A 22,762-nucleotide genomic window follows, 5' to 3' on the forward strand; every position below is an offset into this window, starting at 1 on the left:
ATTCAATCAACTTAATAATCAAGACCTTTCTAATAATTTATTAGAGTAATAAGTTATTACTCTATCGTTATTACTCTTATGGTCAAAAAATCAGATTTTCCCTTAATAGAGAAGAAGATTCAATCAACTTAATAATCAAGACCTTTCCCACTCTAGATTTAAAATACCTTACTGTTTGTGTGCTTGTTTTTTCCCTATCATTTCTTCGCTCTCTGATCCGAGAATGCGTGTTTCTTCCCTCTCTGATCTGAGCATGCGTGTGGAATGGCCCGGTGGTTTTGCTCATGGTAATGCGTCCCACTTCAATCTAACTGACGTTTCATTCCGCTCATTTTAGCCCGTTGAATCATGTTAAGGACCAGCTCAAATTTCACATATTTGTGAGTCCTTTCGTGGCTTCCGTAATCTCATTTAGTTACTCCCTCATTTGTGATCCCGCAATACTACTTTGTGTTTACATTACAGAATTTGTTACAACTGTAACATTTTCCGGTTAGCTGTGAACTTCCTCCCACTTCTACTTGGTCAAAAGCTCTTCTCTTTTTGCATTGCCCGGTGCCTAATCTGAGGATGTGTACATAGTAGCCTCTCATAAATGTTTGTTGAAGTGAATTCATATCCATAAATATATGGCATAGAGAAATTTAACTTTTTATACCATAGGGTTTTCTTTTTTCCAGTATTTCCTACTCTGAGATCAGTGACCATTTGCCTTTGTGACAGATTGGAAAGAATATTGATGAGCCTTTTCCCTCCAGGTTTGCCTTGCTGAATGTATTCTTCACTACCACTGCATGCCTTTCTGCTTGCATCATCTCTCTTCTCAAACAATTCTATCGTTTTCAGTTACAAAACCCTAGGTCATACAGATTACATTGCATAGAATTTCTGCTTTCTTCCAGAAATGTCATAGTAAAAACGAATAGGTATTCTTTTAATTAATTGTTTTTATACCCATTTAGTGACCTCTCATTACAAGCCCATCTTGTCCTCGTTGAGTCTCTGTGCACTCAGAATAGAGGTGAATCTGCTAGCCTCATCAAGTTTTTTAAAATAAGTTTTCAGTTGTAAAGATTGCAAGGAAAATGAAAAAGTCTACTGTCAAAATTAGGCATTATTCATCCTGACATTTTTCTCTATGGTTATGTTTGGCCAAGTAGCCAAACATATGTGAATAGGAGAATAATATTAGATTAGAGTCCAAAAAATCTGTGATTGAGGAAACTGGTAAAGTCATTTGATTTCTCTGAACTTTAGTTTTTACATATGTAAAATGTGAGAAATTTAGATAGTATTTATGTTCTTTTCTTCTTAAAATTCCTGTTTTTAAAAAAAATCTATTTTAACTGGTTCAAGGTTAATACTATTCATCACAAAAATTCACATTTAGGAGGCTACATAGTTAAATCATTCTCAAAATCATTGAATCATACAATATCAGCATGGGGGGGAAACTTAAAAACCACTTAGTCTAGTCTTTCTCCTCACAGCAGAAACTTCACATTAATGTCCATACCAAGAGGTCATTTTCTATCAGCCAAATATGCTGTGAAATATCAAATTTATTACATCAAAACTTAACCTGTTTCACTGCTGGACAAGATGGCTTATCAGAAAATTCTTACAGCTTACATCTTTATTTCTGGCTCCTGCCTATCCTTTGTTAAAAGTGTCTAGAGACCCCAAAGAATATATCCCTAGGACTATGAAATACTGTCCCTGATGATGACTTTGAGCAGATGACGATTCAGAGAAAGAGCCATTATAGCCAACCATGGCATCATTTGTGTAAGGCAGAATCCTAAAAATCATGGCCCCATCCTCAAATTCCACACCCTAATTCCCAGTACTATGAATATGATGTGATACCACTCTGCAATTCAGTTATATTATATGGCACAGTTGATGCTAAGTGAGGGAAATTTTCCAGGTGGTCCTGGCCAAATGCTATGAACCCTTAAAAGCAGAGAGCTTTCTCAGACTGGTGGCAGAAGAAAAAGTGAGAGGGATTTAAGATATGAAAAGGACTTTCAACCTTCTGCCAGCTTTGAAGGGGACCATGTGAGAAAGAATGCAGGTGACTTCTAAGAGCAGAGAGTGACCCCAGCTTACAGACAGCAAGGAAATGGAGACCTTAGTCTCACAACTGCAAGGAACTGGCCTCTGCTGGCAGCCTGGATGAACCTGGAAGCAGATTTCTTGCAGACTCTTCAGGTGAGAACTCACCCCAGGAAACACTTTGATTACAGTTTTGTTACCCACTAAACAGAAAACCAAGCTACATCCTGCCAGATTTCTGACCCTCGAAACTGTAAGCTAATAAATAGGTATTGTTTAAGCTGTTAAGTTTGTAGTAACTTGTTATGTTGTAACAGAAAAATAATAATACATCATCTAAGAAATAACACGGTACAGAGTTTATTTGTAAATGGGGTACTGCTATGACTAAAGTTTTTCCTAAAATTTCACCAATGGATCTAGAGTGTTTCCCTCAAAGGAAAATGTTCAGTTAGGCTGTGATCATGAAAATTGTAATATTTTATCATAAAGACTGATATTTTTTGTGAAGGAAAGCATAACTCTACAATTCTTAGAATTTGTAGAGAGAAGCCTCATACGCTAATAACCAACATTAGAAATTTAGGTAGAAATTAACTGAATAAACTAACTGATTAATATGCAATTAATCCAACTGTATAGTTTTTGTTTGTTTAATTAAGATTATCAGATACTTTGTAGTCAAATTTATGGTCACACAAATACTTCTGACTTGTAAAGAAATGTTCTTTTATAAAAATGCTTTGAAAACTGAAACACTGTATAGAAGAAAACATAACACTTATTGAGCAATTCCTATGGGATAGGAGATATTCCAGTCAGTTTACATGTATTAAGTCACTTGGCACAAGAATTCTATGAGGAAATTACTATCACTATGTTATTGTTATTTTACGGATGAGGAAATTGAGGCACGGGGTCATTGTGTTTATTTTCGTAAAGCCTCAGTGGTTGTGGCTGGTGAAGCTAGATACTGAAGCCAGGCTCCAGAGCCCATGGTCTAAACACTGTTTATCATTTGTGTGTGTGTGTGTGTGTGTGTGTGTGTGTGTGCACACGCACGCACGTGCACGTGCATGTGACTTAAAGAGATTGCCCAGGACAAATATTAAAAATCATTTTATTTGTATATGCCGATCACTCTCTGTCTCTCGTGTTTTGAAAATCATCTGTATCTACCCTCTTGTTTGTTACCTCTGTATCCTCTCTCTAATTCTCTCTGACTCAGTAGTAAATTGCTCCTGGGTTAACATGGGTTTCAGTCTAAAAATCTTAGTAGATTCTCGGTCAGGGAACCAAAAAAATAAAAAAAAATAAAAAATCCCAGGAGAATAAATACCCTTTATTTATTCTTCTTAAATAAATTTAAATGCATGTTGAAGCTCTTTTTTTTTTTTTTTTTGCGGTATGCGGGCCTCTCACTGTTGTGGCCTCTCCCGTTGCGGAGCACAGGCTCCGGACGCGCAGGCCTAGCGGCCATGGCTCACGGGCTTAGTTGCTCCGCGGCACGTGGGATCCTCCCGGACCAGGGCACGAACCCGTGTCTCCTGCATCGGCAGGCGGATTCTCAACCACTGCGCCACCAGGGAAGCCCCTGAAGCTCTTTTTTTGCTAGGTTTATGAGAAGTTCCAATCCCAATCATTACTGGGACATTTTTTCACTATCAGTATTTCACTTAAGAAAGTAAAGTGTATATGGTATGTTTCTGCTTTATGCCCCACCAAAATGTATGTCAAGGAATTTCATAAAATATCTGGACAGTCGATTGACATGTGGAATGGTACAAGGTTGGGCAGAGAGAAAAGGTAAAACTACCTGGAAAAAAATATCGTATATACACGTCTCTATACATTATTCTTCTGGATTAGCTGTATCCCATACTTTCAAGAGTGTGAGATAACACAAAGAACCAAATTATCACACCAGTCTTAACCATAATCATGCCTTACTAGTGGAAGTCCCCCAGTCCTTTCTTTGCATATCTAATGTGCTTTAGCCCAAGAAATAGATACAGTTTCTAGGTGGTAGTGTGATCACCTCACTTACACACAGAAAGTCATTTAGTTCATTAAACATCTTCATTTTATATTCAGGTAGTTAGTTACGTGGTTGATAGACTATTTTCCTGGGAGTCAGACCCTACAAACCATAAATTAGAAACTTGTTTACCATGAGCAATCCTAAAGAACCAGGCATATCCAAAGTTAATTAAAATAGGATATCAAAGAGATATCTGTACTCAATCCCATGTTTATTGCAGCATTATTCGCAGTAGTCAAGATATAGAAACAGCCTAATTGTCCATCAAGGGATGAGTGGATAAAGAAGATGTGATAAATTTATACAATGGAATATTATTCAGCCACGAAAAAGAATTAAATCCTGCTATTTGCAATAGCATGGATGCATCCTGATGGCATTAGACTAAGTGAAATAAGTCTGACAGAGAAAGACAAATACTACATGGTATCCCTTATATGTAGAATTCTTTTTAAAAGTCCAACTCATAGAAACAAAATAGAAAAATGATTGCCAGGGGCTAAGGGGTGGGGAAAATAGGTTGGTAAAACAGTACTAACTTTCAGCTATCAGATGATAAGGTTTGAGGATCTAATATACATGGTGACTATAGCTGACAACATTGTGGTGTATAATTGAAATTTGCTAAAAGGATTGAACTTAAATGTTCTCACACACAAAAAATGTAAATATGCATGGGGATGGATGTGTTAATTCACTAGATGGGGATAATCCTTTTACAATGTATACACAGATCACCATGATACACACTTTAAATATCTTATACTTGTGTATGGTAATTATAATATTTTAATAAAGCTGAAAGAAAAGAACCAGGCCTATTCTGCTAAAAACATTCCATAGATAATGACTTTCCTGCTAGCAAAACTCGTGGCTTTTTTTTTTCTTTCAGGAAGTCTATCATTCTTATTTTCCCCATGAAAATAGACCAGTCCTCCTGGCTTTTTCTCTCCTGATAGGAGCACAGACATGTTGCTTAAATCTTTCTTAGAGACGTGGCATCTTGGAAATGGTGATAATATTCAAAGGGATGGTGTCAGTGGTGAAAATTTCATTAGGGAAGTTATTTGGGTATAACTTGGACATTGCTAGCCCTTGGCTCACTACACATACACAGATGTCCAATCTACAAGATGTGGCCTTAGCAATCATTTGTCTTGTACAAAGATTAAGCTATGCCAATATTTAGATTATATCATATTCATTTCTGTGATCTCAGTGCCTTGCCATGGAAATTAGCTCATATTTTCTGCTCAAAGAAATGTTTGAAAATATTTATTGTTGAATTTCTCTAAGTTTTAAGAAATGATGGATCCTTCACCTTCTTGAAAAATAAAAAGGACTCTGGTTTTATCTTTCTGTGTTACCATCTCATCTGACCTTGAACATAGTGCCTCACCCTTCATACCCAATGAAGAGTCAGTTCAACTTCTATAGCTGGTTCAAAGAGAAAAATGTAGTACCTCTTTGACATTTTCTCTCAATCACAAGAATGATACAATCTTACAAACAGGACTTTTAAAATTCTTTTAGTTGCTTTGAAAACCTGTATATTTCATCTCTAAAATATGTTTTCATTCAGAAGTTGTCAATTCCTCAAACATTACAAGGTATTGTTCCAAAGATTTGGCAAAGATCTAGACATGTAGCCAGGGCTTCCCTGGTGGCGCAGTGGTTGAGAATCCGCCTGCCGATGCAGGAGACACGGGTTCGTGCCCTGGTCCGGGAAGATCCCACATGCCGCGGAGCAACTGGGCCCGTGAGCCATGGCCGCTAGGCCTGCGTGTCCGGAGCCTGTGCTCCGCAACGGGAGAGGCCACAACAGTGAGAGGCCCGCATACCGCAAAAAAAAAAAAAAAAAAAAAAAAAAATAGACATGTAGCTAGTCAAAAGTAGCCAAAATATGCTTTGGAAAGGCCTCAGATTTTCATCTGTAATATTGCTTAACCAAAATCAATTTAACATTTTGAATATGCCATATCACTAATAATAATAATAATAATCAGGATCCTAATATGAATTATATTTCTATATTACAAAAAGCTAAACTTCTTAGTTTCTTTAGTAAGTCTGATTAAAACTTACTTAACATGACAATGAAATTGTTATTTCACTGTTTGCTGTTTGAATGAGGAGAAAATTATAGTACTCTTAGTATGTCAAATGTTATGGCACACTTGTAATTTATTTTAAAATAAGCTGCTTTCTCACTTGTGGTGACAGTGACATCTTTATTCAAGGTACATTTTCTGGTTATAGGCAACACAAAGAATTAATCATGATTAAGATTTGGAAGAAGTGGTGAGGAAATTTAGCAAGATTTTTAAAAGCCTAAACTGTGGAGTTACACTCAGTTGGGTCAGAATTAACAGATACTTACTCTCTGACCTTGGGGAATTTGCTTTTCCTCCTTTAGCCTTAGCTTTCTCATCTATAAAGTAAAGTATCTGATATAAAACAAGTACTCAAAATTGTGACCACTCATGAAATCAATACAAGTATACAGAAAGAAATGTGTTAATTAGGCCCCTAAATTCCCTGGTACCACACTAATTTTGACAAAAAAATGAAACTTTGTTCTCTAGCCTTAACTTAATAACTAATCTTCTTAATGAGGTTTTTTGTTTCATTTTTACAACCTGATTTTATTTGGTTGCCTTTGATCCTCTACACCAGAGATGGAAGAAGTTACAAAAAAAGCTACACCATTCTCAACAATTCCCACTTGTTTACTAAAATAAAAATTGTAGAAAAAGTGCACCTTTTTGTAAACACTCAATTCAAATCACATATTATAGCTTTTAAGAGAATAAAACATTCAAAATATTCCCTCTGGCAATGGATTAAGTAGAATCCTTACCTAATATATCATCCACCTTTTAAAAACAAAGCATTCAAATGATTTAATTAAGTAATTTTATAAAGTTACTATACTTTATGCAGATGGATAATTTGCTAAGTTGATACTAGTGGAACACTGGTGGATCAATATTATATTGAGTATTTTTGGAAGATTCTGACTTTAAAAATAAACAAGAGAACAATAATCTGATAGTTTAATCAATTAACATATCTTTTCTGATGTAATCTGTAGTGTTTCTTGAATGGCCCTGAATTACCAAACTCCTGAATTTGTAGAGAATGAGAGATTTTCCTACAATTTACTAGGATTATGAGAACCAAATTTTCTTCCTTATATTTTCTTCCTCCCCACCCCCCTCCTTCTTCCTCCTCTACCTTCTCTTATGTTTTTCTCTTGAAAATATGCTTGCTAAGAAAAATTTAGTAACTCAGATAATATGAATACCTATTTATTAAAAGGAAAATTAATTTCATTCAGTTGCACTCAAGTTTCTTCAGATTTCAAAAGACAAAGGTAGAAGCCTTTTGTCTAGCACTTGTTATGTAGTGGGGCCTAAGTGAACATTGAATGTGAATGAAGTGGTGGAAAATCTGAAGACCCTATATAGCAACTCATCTACATACCCATGTCACCAAGCCTTAAGATGTGATTTAGCGGCAATATGCCAAAGCTGACAGATAATTGAATTTCAAGGATCTGGATGTTCATTGTTACACAGTGAAGAAACACTGCATTAGGAACCAGGTAACTTAAGAAAAAGTCTTTGATACAAAACAAATTATTTGCTTGACCTTAAACAATTACTCTTTCCTCAGTTTTTTCAAGTGTAATATAACAACAAAAACTCTGTATATCTACTTAGAGAGTAATGGGAATGTATTTGGAGAAAGTTATTTTTTCAATTATGTATCATTGTTTTACAACTGATACTATCAGACTTATTATGATCTTCATTATTTGTAAAGCAGAACAGCTTTAGCCCTGAATCAAATATTCTAAATACTTGTGGATGAGTTTAAGATCAGTATACAGTGAAAATAAAGTGAAACAAATTTCAGATGCTAAGCCAGTTTTATCTCAACCTCTTTTGTAAGCCACAGAAAGTAAATTGCTACAAGAGATTTGATATAAGATCTGGGAGCTCAGGAAAAAAAAAAAATCTGTGCTTGAAAAGTTAAATCACAAACCAGTCAAGTAATTTTCCCCAAATGACCTATTTCTCCTTAATTAAAATATTTCCCAATTAAGACAATTTCTGTGTCTACTTTAGAAACACTAAAGAAGATAAGTAGGCCAAAGAGGATAGTACTATTTCCCAGGTAAAACAATTTCCACTTAATTTCTCATTAACACTTCTGAAGAGAGCATATGCTTCTACTTAACTCTTTCAACCACCTTTCTTTTATATTCTATAGTTACAGATATGTATAAAAGGATTTATAAAAAACAAAACAACTAAAAAAAAAATCCTCTCCGCTAAAAGCCAAGCATAAGTATGGTCATTACAATCCTTAACTCACAGGTCAGGAGAGTAATGATAATGATATAGAAACAAAGCAACAGTGTTATGGACTGAATGTTCATGCCCTCCTGACCCCAAATTCATACATTGAAAACACTCAGTGTGATGTTATTTGGAGGATGGGACCTTTGGGAGATAATTAGGGTTAGATGAAGTCATGAGGGTGGGGTCCTTATGATGGGATTAGTGCCCTTGTAAGAAGAGATATCAGAGAGCTTGTTCTCCCTCTCTCTGTCTCTCTCTGCCAAGTGAGGACATAAACAGGAGGTGTTTATCTGCAAGCCAGGAAGGGAGTCGTCCTCATCAAAAACTGACCATATTGACACTTTAATCTTGGACTTCCCAGCCTCCAGTACTGCGAGAAGTAAGTTTCTGTTACTTAAACCATGCAGCCTATGGTATTTTGTTATGGCAACCTGAGCTAAGACTGTTTCTCTTTCTTCCCTGGTCTCTCCATCTCCACCCTGATAAATACTCTGTTTTACAATGATGTTCAACACTGAGTTAAGATTTTATTCATTAGAGCTGCACTATTCGGTTAGGTAGCCGCCAAACACAGGTAGGTAAGGAGCATTTGAGATGTGGCTGAATTAAGATGTGCTGTAAGTGTAAAATATATATCAGATTTTGGAGACAGTATAAAATAAAAGAATATTAAATATTCCATTAGTAATTTTTAATTTTAATTACATGTTGAAATGTATACTGGTTAAAATAAAATATATTATTAATGGTACTATCTATTTTTTTTTTTTTTACTTTTTTAAATGTGTCTACAAAAAATTTTTAAAGCATGTCTCTGGCTTGCATTTGTAGATGACATTATGTTTCTAATGGACAGCACTGATTTAGAATCTCTTCTTGTTTCTATTAAAAGCCAAACCATGATTAAAGAAGTAATGTTAATTAATCAGTTATATCTTGATGCTCATGAATTGTCAAAACCAGAAGGTGCTTTCTAAGGAGAAATTTTTATAAAGATAGAATTATGATATCATGTTGGAAATAATTTGGGACATTATCAAGAGCAAGATAAGAAATTTGCAAGGGACCTAGGGAGACCCACTTTGTTTTAGTTCATAGCAGATCAAATGTTATCCAGTAGGGAATCATGAACTCATAGCATGTTAGAGCTGGGGGCGCCTAGATAGAATATTTTCATATAAGGAAAATAAGGCTTTGGATATAATAATTTATTGCTCCTTTTTCAACTTTCTTTATCTCTTGTCAAGCCCTCCAATATTTATTACACAATATTTCCAGACATTTGAACTTACCTCCCTTTTAAGTGGAAACTCAATACTGTACCCTTTTCTGACTCTTTTATTCTCGATACTGAGAATGTTCCAAATATTTAAACTCATGAATTCCTAGCAAAAGAAAACCAATTGTAATGGCATGATTTTGTTACTCATCTCTCTTGCTGTAGAAAAGCTAGCAAAAATATAAATACCATCCATGAAAAGCAACGTTGAATGCTCAGAATTGTATGATGATTGGGTAGAATACACCTTAGCATTAAAATATAAATAAATAAAGGATGCTCCATAATAGGGTAAGTAAAAATTGAGTATATTATTTTACCACATAAAATGGCATTTTAAAACTTAAGTTAGATCAGTATAAATGAGATTCTATATTTTGTATATTAAGGTAGATAGGCTAATAAATGGCTTAGGAAAGGAGAGCAATTAGACTATGACCCTGGATTCCTCACCTTCCACTGCACCAAATTCATAAGGGTTATCTGTTCACCATCATAAAGGTAATTGCACCTTTATTGTTAGTTATGGATGATGATCCAAATTTCATGTAGTGTCTTATTCTATCAATATGTTTTGGATAACATATGAGATGCATGTTCTCTTTGCACCCACATAGAAAACAGACTAATTTTTCTGCTTTCTAGCAAGTGTCTTTCAGGGTGTAGTCTGGTTTTGTTTCTCTAGATCTTACTGCTATGCCTGCTGGAGAGAGCAAGGAAAGAGAAGACTCTTATTTCATGGTTTAGAAAACAGAGTATTTATATGCCTGCTTTTACCACATCCAGATCCTTCTAGGCCTTTCAGTGGCAGGAAAACTCTCTGAAACAGAAAGCAATAGGACTTATTACAATGCCACATGCAATAAAGGGTGGGCCAAATCAAAGAGAGTATCACACAGAGGAGGACATTTTATTTATTCTGCCTTCCCCAACACTCAATAAAAAATCTATATCCTAACGATGGTGTTTTGTTAAGCCACGTCAGAAATCCTCATTTATAAGGCAGGGATGAGGGGACTTTTACATTGTGTTAAATATTCCCATATCCATTCTGGGTGAACTTTAATTATTTAATGTCTATTATGGAAATGTCCTAATCGTCACCACTGATTCGTTTAGGAATCAGACTTAAACCCAATCAGTGTGTGGTGTTCCCCACACCAAGAGTATCTTACATAATTTGGGCCATTGAGATGTGAGAGGTTTTCTGCTGGGTTTCTGCAATATTTCTTTACTTGGAGTTGAGATTAACAGGAACGGACAGTGTCTATCATTCAGATGTGCCACCTGGAATTTCTATAGCCATTTTGATGATCTGAGGTTAAGGCCAGGCACACAAAGGTTAAGACCAGGGCTGAGATGAGAGAAATGTGATAAAATGGAGCTTGAAACCTTCAATAATTAAGTCAACTGTAAATGTGACTCTCTAGACTTTCACTTATAAGAATCAATATTATACTTCCTTCTGTTTTAAAAGCAATTTGAGTTGGATTTTTCATTTTACTACAGCCAAAAGCAACGTAATGTCTCCATGGTGTGAGGGAACTGTTAGAATATGCTGACATGTAGACTGACCTATGTAGCTGACCTTAAATATCAAGTAATTTCTTTTATTGCCAGAAGCTACATAGGTAGCCATATTGCCTGGTCAAGCACAAATACCATATAAGGAGTTCAGGGTCACTGACACTCATCCCAACAAGTAGAAGGACAATGAGAATAAGACATGATACTGTGTTTGCATTTATCATGGTCTTTTTATTGCTGTAGATATAGTCATGCTACCAGAGTCTCCTTTTATTGAGAGAAGAAAGGTAATGTTGTTTTAGTAAATGAGACACAGTTATGCTTGAGTCCATTATTCTGTCCCCCGGGGCCCCAAGAAGCTACTCAAGCTGTACATTTTTGGTCTATTCCACCATTTGCTATTCAAATGTTTCCTATAAACTGTGACCACCAGTAGTTTAACCTTTCGGTATCTTTCAAATGTTTCTTTGACAGTAAAAAAAAAAAAAAAACAACAGAAACTAAAACAAAAAACCTGTAACTAGGATGGATGCACAAAATCCATTTTGAGGCTTGTATTGTGCAGCTAATAGATCTGTCATCAATTAAATGAGGGCATATGTTAGGTGAGTTGCATGTCCAGATATATTTCTCTGTTCTGAATCCATCTATTTACATTGCTGAATGGCCATGAAATAGCTTCCTTGATATTTTATTACCATCGAGCTGTAAAATTTAACAGCAAAGCCAACATTGTCTGAAATCTACCTCTTAGGGAAGAAAGGGACCATGTGGAAGATTTAAAGCTTAACCAACAAGATACCCAGAAGTAGAAAATGAACGCTTGCAGTGAGCTTTTGTTAGTTAGAACTACTATCACAGCTGAACAGAATGACTTTCCTTTCATAAAAATAGTGTTCGACATATTTCAAATCCAAATGCTTATTTCTTCCTTCATAAGAGCACACATTTAATGTAAATGTGTTCCATGCTCTCTACTTCAGCTGAGGAAAAGCAGCTATTGTGTTACAAATCAAATCCCTTCACACAATATCTTCCTTTCACGCACTTGTAGAAAATGCAAAGGATATTAGGGGTGTCAGAATAAAAGATTCTTTTCCTTTAACAACAGCACTCAGGAGTAGACTTTAGGGCTATAAAAGGAACTTCAGAGATTGAGAGAGGAAGCCCTAAATTGTTTATCATTACTATGTTGGAAAGATAAGCCAAGTGAAGTCTGAACCAGGATTACATTATTTATGTAGTACATTATACTTGTAAAGCAATGGTAACTATTACATATATTTAAAACTCAATGCAATTCTCTGGTCCTGTTTGACATTCATTCTGCAGAAAATAGCATATTTTAAAGAATAATCTACTAGAGAGCATGACTTTCGATTCCCCACCAATAGTTTTATCCAGGCTTAATTCTATCGAAGTCGGGCATTTAGGGAGAAGCACAGATAACCAACACTTTGTATGCTGTGTTACTGTGGTTACCAAATCCTCTGAGATAAAAGCTTAATTTAACAAATTTGGACCCAATGGCTAAGGATTTGGGGGAATAAGTATGGCTCTCTGAGGGACAGCCTACAAAGATGGTCATGTCTGGTTTCAACTGAGGGAAGAAACACGTTAACTGAAATTGTGAGAATTAACTTGCTCATCTCCTGCTTTACTTGGGATTCTTCTCTTGTCCATTCACCATTCAGAAGCCAGAATGTTTCTGTCTAAATGGAGGTCACAACATATCATTTCCCCAACTTAAAATCATTCAAAAATTTATCATTATATTTAACAATCTAAATTCCTTATGTTTGCCTACAAATATTGTTATGATCTGACTCTTACTCACCCTCAGAATCAGCTCCAGCAATTAATTCTTACTTCCCTCCCTCTTTTCTTCCCTCCCACCCTGGAATCCAGAACTTTTAAAAACTTCTTTATAAAATGCTGAGCCACACATGGTTTTCAAAGCTTTGGTTTCCATTAACCCTCTCTCCAGTACTCATTCATTGATCCTTCTCTGCATGGTTGAATTTTTATTACAAATCACCCCTTGTCGAAGTGACAGCTCTTTAGGCCTTCTCTGCCCCTTCTGCCTAAAATACCCCATCTTGTGTTGTTCTGCCTCCTTGTGCCTTTTGTAGCAGTTATCAAAATTTGTAATTGTTTCATTTTTGTGTTTATGATCAGTTTTTACCCTCATATCTGACAGCTGCAAGCAAATATTTTTGAAAGCATAAGAACTTATATAATGATTGGTTTTCCAACTTAGAATGCAAGAGTTATTACTTTTGATTCGTTTTCATCAACTACAAAGTCATTGTTTTGTGAATTTCATTATCATTTGTTGAACATTAAAGGGTGTAAGCTATTGAGTTGGCATTTCATAGCTTACATGCTTTGTAACTATTCTTAAATTTAAAAAACCTAAAAAATCTGATGAAAATGAATTATTGTGTTAGACATGTTGATGGAATTTTTAAACCAGAGATTAGGGTCACTGGATATAAAAGAGTTTTCCGGGCTGGAAGATCAATATAGATACTTGGCTACATTGGATTTTAATTAGTTTTGAAAATTTAGAGGAATATTAAATAAAAGTTTCACCTAAACTCTTTTCTGGAATAAAATATGTGCATGGGGGTGGGTGGAAAATTGAGAAGGTATTGGATAAAGTTAGTTAATTAAATTATTAATGGAGAGGATATTTTGATCTTATAAATAACTAGAACAATGGTAGACCAAAGGCCATGTAATTGCAAGGAAAGCTGTTGGAAAGGAGATTTATTACTGATATAACTCCTTATAAGAGTTATTAGAGCCAGAAAAAATATGTTATTTTAAGGCCATGGTGATGGAGGACTTCTGGAAAGAGCTAAATCACCTGAATGAGTAAACTTGCAACTGATGAGGAACATACACAGTAGGTTATTAGGAGTTAAATTAATTGGATAGAAGGAAAGCAGGGAATGGCTAAAACTTATTAGAGAGTTTTAAAAACATCTGCCCTGTGGAGTTAACAAAGCTTTAGTAGTATCAAATCCAAGTCAGCTAGTAGAAAACGATTTCATTATGGGCTAAAAATACCAAAACAAAATTGCTATTCAACTTCCAGTAACAGAGGGATAGTTCTTACCAACCTAATCCTCCCAAAGATTACAATTGTAACTCTGGAAAAATGTTTAAAAACCAACTACATAAAGTCATAAGACAGTTAGCAAAAAAGCAAAAAAAAAAAAAAGTAGAAATGAGTAGAGTTGATACTAAAATGAACAAGGAAGGAGGTCAATTTCCAATTTTTATGGCTTCCTGTCTGCGGGAAGACCCAAATCTTAAGATTTAGGTCTTAAGAAATCAGAATGAAGATTTTAGGGTGAATTCAGAGCTGGCATGTGACACTAAAAATCGGGCAAAGGAGAAAGATAGAGAGAGATGTCCTCAAATTCTGAAAATAAACTATCTAAATCTTGGAATGACTCCAAAATGTTTCATGCATGGAGCAGAGTCCAAAACAAAGCAAAGCAAAACAAAGAAACAAAACAAAACAAAAACCCAACTAAGGCTAAAAGAAGAGAACAGCAATTTTAGCTGCTTCACCACAGAAGAGAAAGAGCTTGAAGTTTTTCAGCCAGGGTAATAGCCTTCTGGACTTTATTTTTTTCCCCCTAGAGGTGATTGGAAAACATACCCTGAAGTATGTTCCTCTTTGTGTGTATCTTAAAGGGAGAGGATGGGTTTATCAAAGATAGATTTGGAATGTTAGAAAGACTGTCATTCAAGACACCAAAAAATAACAGGAAGAAGAAAACAGCTAAAAGCAAAGTCTATGAAGACTTTGATAAATAGCTCCTTGCTGTCACATGCTTTAGATTTGCTTTACAGCAATGTGTACTTGATTCTTTCATTTGAATCGATCTATGTTTTCGATTATGGATAGCACTATACACCCAACAGTAAAGGAAATTAAGATAATAAGTGATTATTCTTTTGGAAACTGACAGTATTTGTATATTTTGTATTTATTTGTCCTTCTATAAAAATAGGATATCTACATTTTAAATAGATTTAAGAAAATGGACAAAACTCTTCTGGAAAAGAAAAATGTAGATTCTTGTTCCATCACTAATTAGTATTTGCCTTTGAGCACCCTGTAAATTTCAATTTTCTGGTTTTTAGTTTCTTCACATAAAAAATGTGTTTAATAATTACTGATGTGTTTCCAGCTATAGCGTCCTCTGGCATTTCTATTAAACTGCGACAAAGGAACATCCCTAGATTCCGCTTAAAGTAATATTTGCATAAGGCAATGCATATATATATATATATATATATATATATATATATATATGAGATTTTATATGCACTGGGAAACCAAGTATTTGTGTGATTCCATTTATTGTGATATTCATTTTATTGTGGTTGTCTGGAACTAAACCCACAATATCTTTGAGGTATGCCTATACTTTAAAAATAATATATATCATCTGTCAAATACCATAGAAAAATATCTCAGTAACCTCACAAAATTAGAACTGTATCATATACCATTTTTTCTAGGAATACTGATACTCTACTTAGAGGCATAAATGGTTTCATATTTGTAATTTTATATTTAGTCAGTTGTAAAAAGAGTTTAAAATTTGGTCACGCTTTAGATTCCTTTCCCAATTAAATGTTTTAAGTGCAAAAATTCATCCCTCTAAAACAAAGCTAATCTGGAGGAATTTGAAGACTAACAGAAGTGGTGAATTGAAATGGCATATGTTATAACATGTTTTCTTTTAGGATAATTATAGGACATATGGAGAAAGATACTCCCTTATTTAAAGTTAAATTTTTAAAAAATGGACATTGTCAAATTTATTCCTTTCTCAGATGAATATCCATTATGCAATAAGTCACAGGAGGTCTGCTCTGCAATGCCTTACGAGGAAGCTTTCACTGAAAAAAGTAGAACATTATGCCCCTAAGCAGATACAGTAAATCAAAATCAGGTTGAGTCTTTTTAATATTATGAAATGACTATAGTGAGAATGGCAATACATTTCACAGACTAAAAGAGACAGAAGCAACCTTAGAGACCATTTAATCCAGTTATTTTCACCAGCTTGTACCTTTTTAAATCTCAGAAACCTTTGGGCAAACTCCAATGTAAAAATCAGATCAAAACACAGTCTGTCCTCCCCACGTGGGGGTCCTCAGATTGCTACTCTGAATCCATTAAAACTCTGCAGAGCACAGATTGAAAACCACTGATCTGATCTTGCTATCATTTTCCAGATGGCAAAACCGAGTATCATGAGGATTAATGTGTTTGCCAAAGCTGGTGGCTTGATGTGTTGGGGATCCTGGCCTAGAATCTGGGTCTGGTGCAGCCAGCTCTTGCCTGCACTGAACACCTCTTGCCTCCTTCCAGAAGTGGGCCTCTTTGCTGCAAGCTGCGGGTATACAATCCATGTCAAGTATTTGTGAAAGTACTATGCAAACAAATTCAAGTTGTCCTTTAATCTATTTTCCTTTATTAAAATGGGGTCCTCTTGCAGAACGCTGTCGGCACGGTGCCGGATGTCTCAGAGTGATAGGTCATGCATATGCCATAGAAATCAAAGAGATCCACGCTATTTTAACAAAGCAAATAGGCTTCCAAAGTGCTTTCAAATGACATTCACATTGTGTAAAATTTTTCTAGAAAGTTCTAGAAATGCTTTCCACAAAGCCTAATCTTTCTTTTTTCTTTTTTTGCTTTTTTCCTCAAACCTTCCTAACCCAGAGTGGAATAACTGGCCTACAATAGCATAACCATCATTTAGAAGATTATTCTTAAATGTTACAATTATTAGATGACAAAATAAAAGTCACATTAAAAGCAAAAGATTTCCTTTCAACATTTTAAAATCCTGTGGCATCCTTTAAGAGAGAAGGCACATATTAGTGCTTTCATCACTATTATTTTGTTAGTAATATTTTAAGTGTTATGAAACATGAAGGGCTGTATGGACTTTCCTCCTGGAAAACAGTCTCAAATGTGTATAAAATGATTATAAGATGCTCAAGTCAAAGAACTGACTAAATCCAACAGACTGAATACTCAGTGTTATACAATGTATTTACTTAAATGTTAGTCATGCAATTTTGCTCTAATTCTTAAAAGAAAAATTGCAGGAGAGCTTTATTAAAAAGAACTTAGTTCAGAATTTAACTTCTAAAACCAAAAAGTTCCATTTTTTCAAAAAAGCTGTAATTTGGCTAGAAATATTATTCTCTCTGCACCATCATTAACATCACCAGTGAAAATGTGTTTATTAGATATCATCATCAATGTTGTAAGTTTATTTCATCCCATCTCAAAATAGTTTATATGATACAATCTGTCATAAGGTAAAATAAAAACTAAAACAAAAGCAAAAGATATGAAATACTGGCTGTTTGGGAATTCCCTTTTGGTCCAGTGGTTAGGATTCTGCCCTTTCACTGCCAGGGCCCTGGTTCAATCCCTGGTTGGGGAACTAAGATCCCGCAAGCCACATGGAATAGCCCAAAACACTGGCTCTTCATATACTGACATTATAAACATGTTCCTAAGGTTGTTAAGTTATAGTAAAATTGTACATTATTAAGCAGATTGTTTAATCCAAGGCACTTTTTGTGCAATTAATTCATGTTACAGAACTGTTTAAACAGCATGCCTCTAAAAATTAAAATACAAGTAACAAGTAATAATGCAAAAAAAGAATTATAGTTAACATTTAAATCTCCCGGATGTGTAAATATTGGTTAAATTGTATTCAATAAGATTTTTCTTAATGTCAATTTAAATAATTTAATTAACTGTTAAACCTTTAACTTTACTAAAATTATAAATTTACCATATTTAGATGCACTTAAAAGTAGTCTAGCTTTGAGAAATTTTTTAATGATTACAAGGCAAAGATGAACTGGTTATAAAAGTATTAATATCAAAAATTTAATATTTACTTTTCTATACCTGCATTTTTCTAAATCACTACTATAATTATCAATATGTAATCCATTTATTGTTACTGTTATTATTTTATACCTTCCCAGATTTAACTTTTCATTTATTTTTGATACTTTCCTATGGCTAGGGACATATTTATTCAGGTACCTTTATGGAGTTACAATCTTATTGCAGAATCAAAAAGAAAAACAGGAATATAGTCTCATTCCCAGTTGGCCAACATAACCTGTACTATCTCTCATCTGTGTGTTTTGCTCTCATCTGTGTTTATCTCCTGACAGATGAGGAGTAAGATCTATGTAGTTTTATTTATGAACTCCCACATGAGCTAATCAATTATTGGAAAACTTTCTATGTGGTTATTGTTTGGGGCTCCTAGTACAGGTCTGTCCTCTTTTCTATCTTCTATATTAGGACAATTTGATTTAATCAGTGTTTTCGCTCTCCTCTCTTTTCTATTTTCTAAGACAGAGAATAAACAATAGTAAAAACAATCACATCTGCTTACAGGTAACCTTTTTTCATTTTGTTATGAAATTATGGTTTTAAAAATCAGCTTATTTCTCTTTACCACAATTATTATTATGATTCTGATTTCTTTTTAATTGGCCAGTGGAAATCCTGGGTCCTTCATTTTTTAGGGTTGTTCCTGAAACTGCTAAAAGTATTCACTTTATCAAAATTTTCCAAACCAATGATGATTTTATTTTTTGATCGAAGACATGAAACAAGCTGCTACATAAATATCCCTTACTTCTTGTCATATCAGGAAACCATACCTGTATACTAAAGATTCAAGGTGGAAAAGGTGTAACAAATGTTACTTTGCCACATTTACTGAAGGAGTGGTAAAAATGTTAATTTTAAAGTCAAGTATTATTTTAATAATTGATTCTTAATTTAATCATACAATGTCCAAATAGTAACATAGAAATATTTCTAGCTTATTTTCTTTATAACTTACATAGGTATAATTTTGCACGCACCCCAATTTTAAGTGTACCACCTTTTCTTATCATCTTTAAATGCCTCATCATCCACAGATATATAGTCAATTTATTGACAGACATCTCTTTCATCTTTGTCCTAATGCTATAATAGACAATAAAATCAGAGACTTATATGGTGTAAATATATAGGAGTCATTGTTCTAAGCACTTTCATACCTTTATTAACTGACCTAACAAATGTATGTCCACAGTTTGCATTTTGAGAAACTAAGACACCAAGAGATTTATTCATATGTTACCGAGAATCACACATATTAGGAATACTGGTTAGAACCAGGATTTGGATTCAGGGACCATGCCCTTAACTACTATCCTCCAGTAATTTCAGCTACTGAACTTAGAGCTTAATTAAACATCTGCTAAAAGTCTTATAATGTTTAAGCCTCTATCAATTTATTTGGTTACATAATATCAAATTGATGAGCAAAAAAACTAAGATAAAATCATCAATCGTAGTTTTGTTATACTTTTGTCCTTTAATGATTTTTACATTTTGTTTGCATCTCAGATTGATCAAGTTTTCTAACATATACAAATATAACATGAGGTAGACAAAACCTCTCAAACATATGACAATCCTCATGAATTTATAAATTTTGTAATTTAAAGTTTTCCCATATTTTTTTCTCATATTTGATATTCTTCTTAACCATATTTTAAAATGATGATGAGTGTAACTCTGAACTCTTTTTATATTTATATATTGAATTTCTTTTGCACACATATTTCTGTTTAATTTCTGCCTCAAAAATATAGCCTATTTTTAAAAAATATAGCCTATTTTTAACTGCTGTCATCGATATTCAATATAGTATAAAATAAATCAAGGGCAAAGTGTAGATCTGATGCGAACGTTGGTCGAGAAAGGTCTTATCTTTTCTAAATATTAGTAGATAATTTGGCTATTAGTAAAACTGTCACCTCTGCTTCTACAGCATTATATATTTTTCTATTGATTTTTAATAAATGGCACATCTCTGAGGGGTTTACATTTTTCAGCAATTCTTATGATAAGTTACATTGTATTATAAAATATTATTTTACTCATTTCAAAATATCCAAAGTAAATATACCCACAGAAGCGTTAACATGCCATGATGAGGTATATTGAAACTATTATATATTTTCAGTTTTGACTTTTGAATATGCTCTTGCATTCTAGATCTGCATTGAAAATACAGGTAGCATCTCAAGAATTGGGTATTTCAAATTAGAATGCAGGGCATGTGTCTGAATGTAATGTCCAAAACTTCACCTGTTGTCACTTCAGTAATTATATGTATTCATATTTCACTGGCCACGTTATGTTTATTTCTGTGAACTCCTCAACATTTATTTAAATCTTCAGAAAAGAAATTATAAACTTCCAAGCGTCTTGACTTCTTTCAAGTTGCTTCGGTTTTTATCATAGAAAACGCAAATTTAATTTAAGCTAAAGATGAAAAATCTCGTGTTAAAACACTCTCTAAAGAATTTCAATTTTTTCTTACATCAATAATGTTGTTGGAAAAAAACTGAAATGTCCAACATAGTGCTTTTAAGCTCAGAATTCTTTTATACTATAAATGCAAATGATCTTCCTTTGTAATATCAAATCACTTCTGTGAAATCTAGTAAGGTGGAATTTAATCACAATAAATAGGTTAGGTTTAAAAAGGATCCTTTTGATAACAAAAGTTGTTTAATTTTTATAAATCAGGCATCAATCAGATATACCTTCTCTGCCCTCTAAAATATTTTGGACTCATTCAAGACATAGTGACTCAAAGTCATTTACCTAAATTAATGACCCAAAACATAACTGATTAAAGGAGTCAAGAAGTCCCTTTATATGAATGATGTGGTTTTGCTAGAGGAAGAGTTTTTATGGAAGTCTGGACCCTGTACATTTAATGACCTTGGGCTCATCATTTCCCTGCTGTAGCTATTGCTTCTCCACCGATAGCTGATGGGGAACACTGCAGGGTTAACCGTGCCTAGGTGCCTCCAGAACTCTCCCCACCTACTACTGTATTTTCAAATTACGGGTCACAACCTTCTAGTGACTTGTGAAATCAATTTACAAGATGGACATAGGATAGAACATAAAGGTGAAATCTTAGAATTCAGCACATAAAGTAAGAATAGGTATCCTTTATGTATGTTTAGGTATCCTTATGTATGTATTTCTGCTTGAAATATACCACTCTGAATGAATTGAAAATATATCTGATGAACTTATTTTCTTAAGCGTTTTACTGAAGTAAAAAAAAAAATAAGTGGAAGTTTGCGAAACAATTAATGTGACTTTTAAAACTGTATTATTCTCCCTATTGCTTTTCTCTTTTGGTGGTATTCTGTATTACTTCCTATGTCCTTCCTTCAGAGTAGCATTCTGTTTTCACTTCCTAAGTTTTATCAGGACACCACATTCCCTTTTTATTGGTTAGGGAGGCAAATGTCAGTTCTCTACAGTGTGGCAGGAACCGTGTTAAGCACTGGAGATACAAGAATATGTATAAAACAATATTCACTCTTAAGAACCTGACAAATTTGTTGAAGAAAACAGAAAAGTGAATAGAAAATTATTTCTCAACTAGACATATTATTAGAACTCATGGAAGCTGAGGAAAGGTGAAAAAAGTATTGTCTGAAGCCCACTTTTTAAAGGAATTTAGGAGTAAAGAAATTTTATAAAGCAATGAGAAAAATGATTCCCTGACAGAAAGAGATAAAAACATTATGAGGTTACTTTAAACTGGATAAATAGGAAAAGGTGAAATAACAGCACTGGCCCATCAGTGTTTCAAGTTTAAATGGCATCTGAATGGCCTGTCTCCTTCTGTGTCACCTGTCTCCGAGGAACTTCTTTCAGCTATACTGATGATACAGAAAACAGAAAATCTTATTCATTCTTGCTACATGATTTACACTGTGTAAGAAACAGTCTTTTGTGCTATTTTGCTATGTCTCACTGTTGGTGACTAAACTATAAAGTCTCCTGACTACTTCTGTGCTGTGAATTCAGAGAAGTGCTAAATGTAGTGCTTTCTCTGGGAAAAAGCCTGTACACTTCCTCAAGACTCTTAAAGTGAGCCCCCAAATCTACAAGATGTATTTCTTTGTACAAATATATATTTTTTGCTTTTAACAATCTGATTCATCTCTATAAATGTTCAAACTTAAGAAAATATACTCTTACATGTTGCTTGCCATATGCACTTCAGAATTCCATTTGCTTTTATAAATTCGTCAAAAATGTTTCCAAAATAAAGCCAAACTCAGGGGCAATTTTTTCATTCAGCAAAACATATGCCAGGCACAGGGGATGCAAAAAAAAATGGCATAATCAGGGTTTACATTGGAGGAGACAAATAAATATAGTATGGAGATTGAGGGAGACAGGATTATCAAAGTCCTAATTTTGGCTTGTGCAATTCCATGGGAACTACAATAAAGAACGTTGGCGAGAGAACAGGTTTGGGGGCAAGCAACATGAATGTTTGGGAGTATTGAACTTGAGGTGTTTTT

The sequence above is a fragment of the Kogia breviceps genome, chromosome 15, assembly GCF_026419965.1.
Source record: "Kogia breviceps isolate mKogBre1 chromosome 15, mKogBre1 haplotype 1, whole genome shotgun sequence".
Taxonomy (NCBI): Eukaryota; Metazoa; Chordata; class Mammalia; order Artiodactyla; family Physeteridae; genus Kogia; species Kogia breviceps.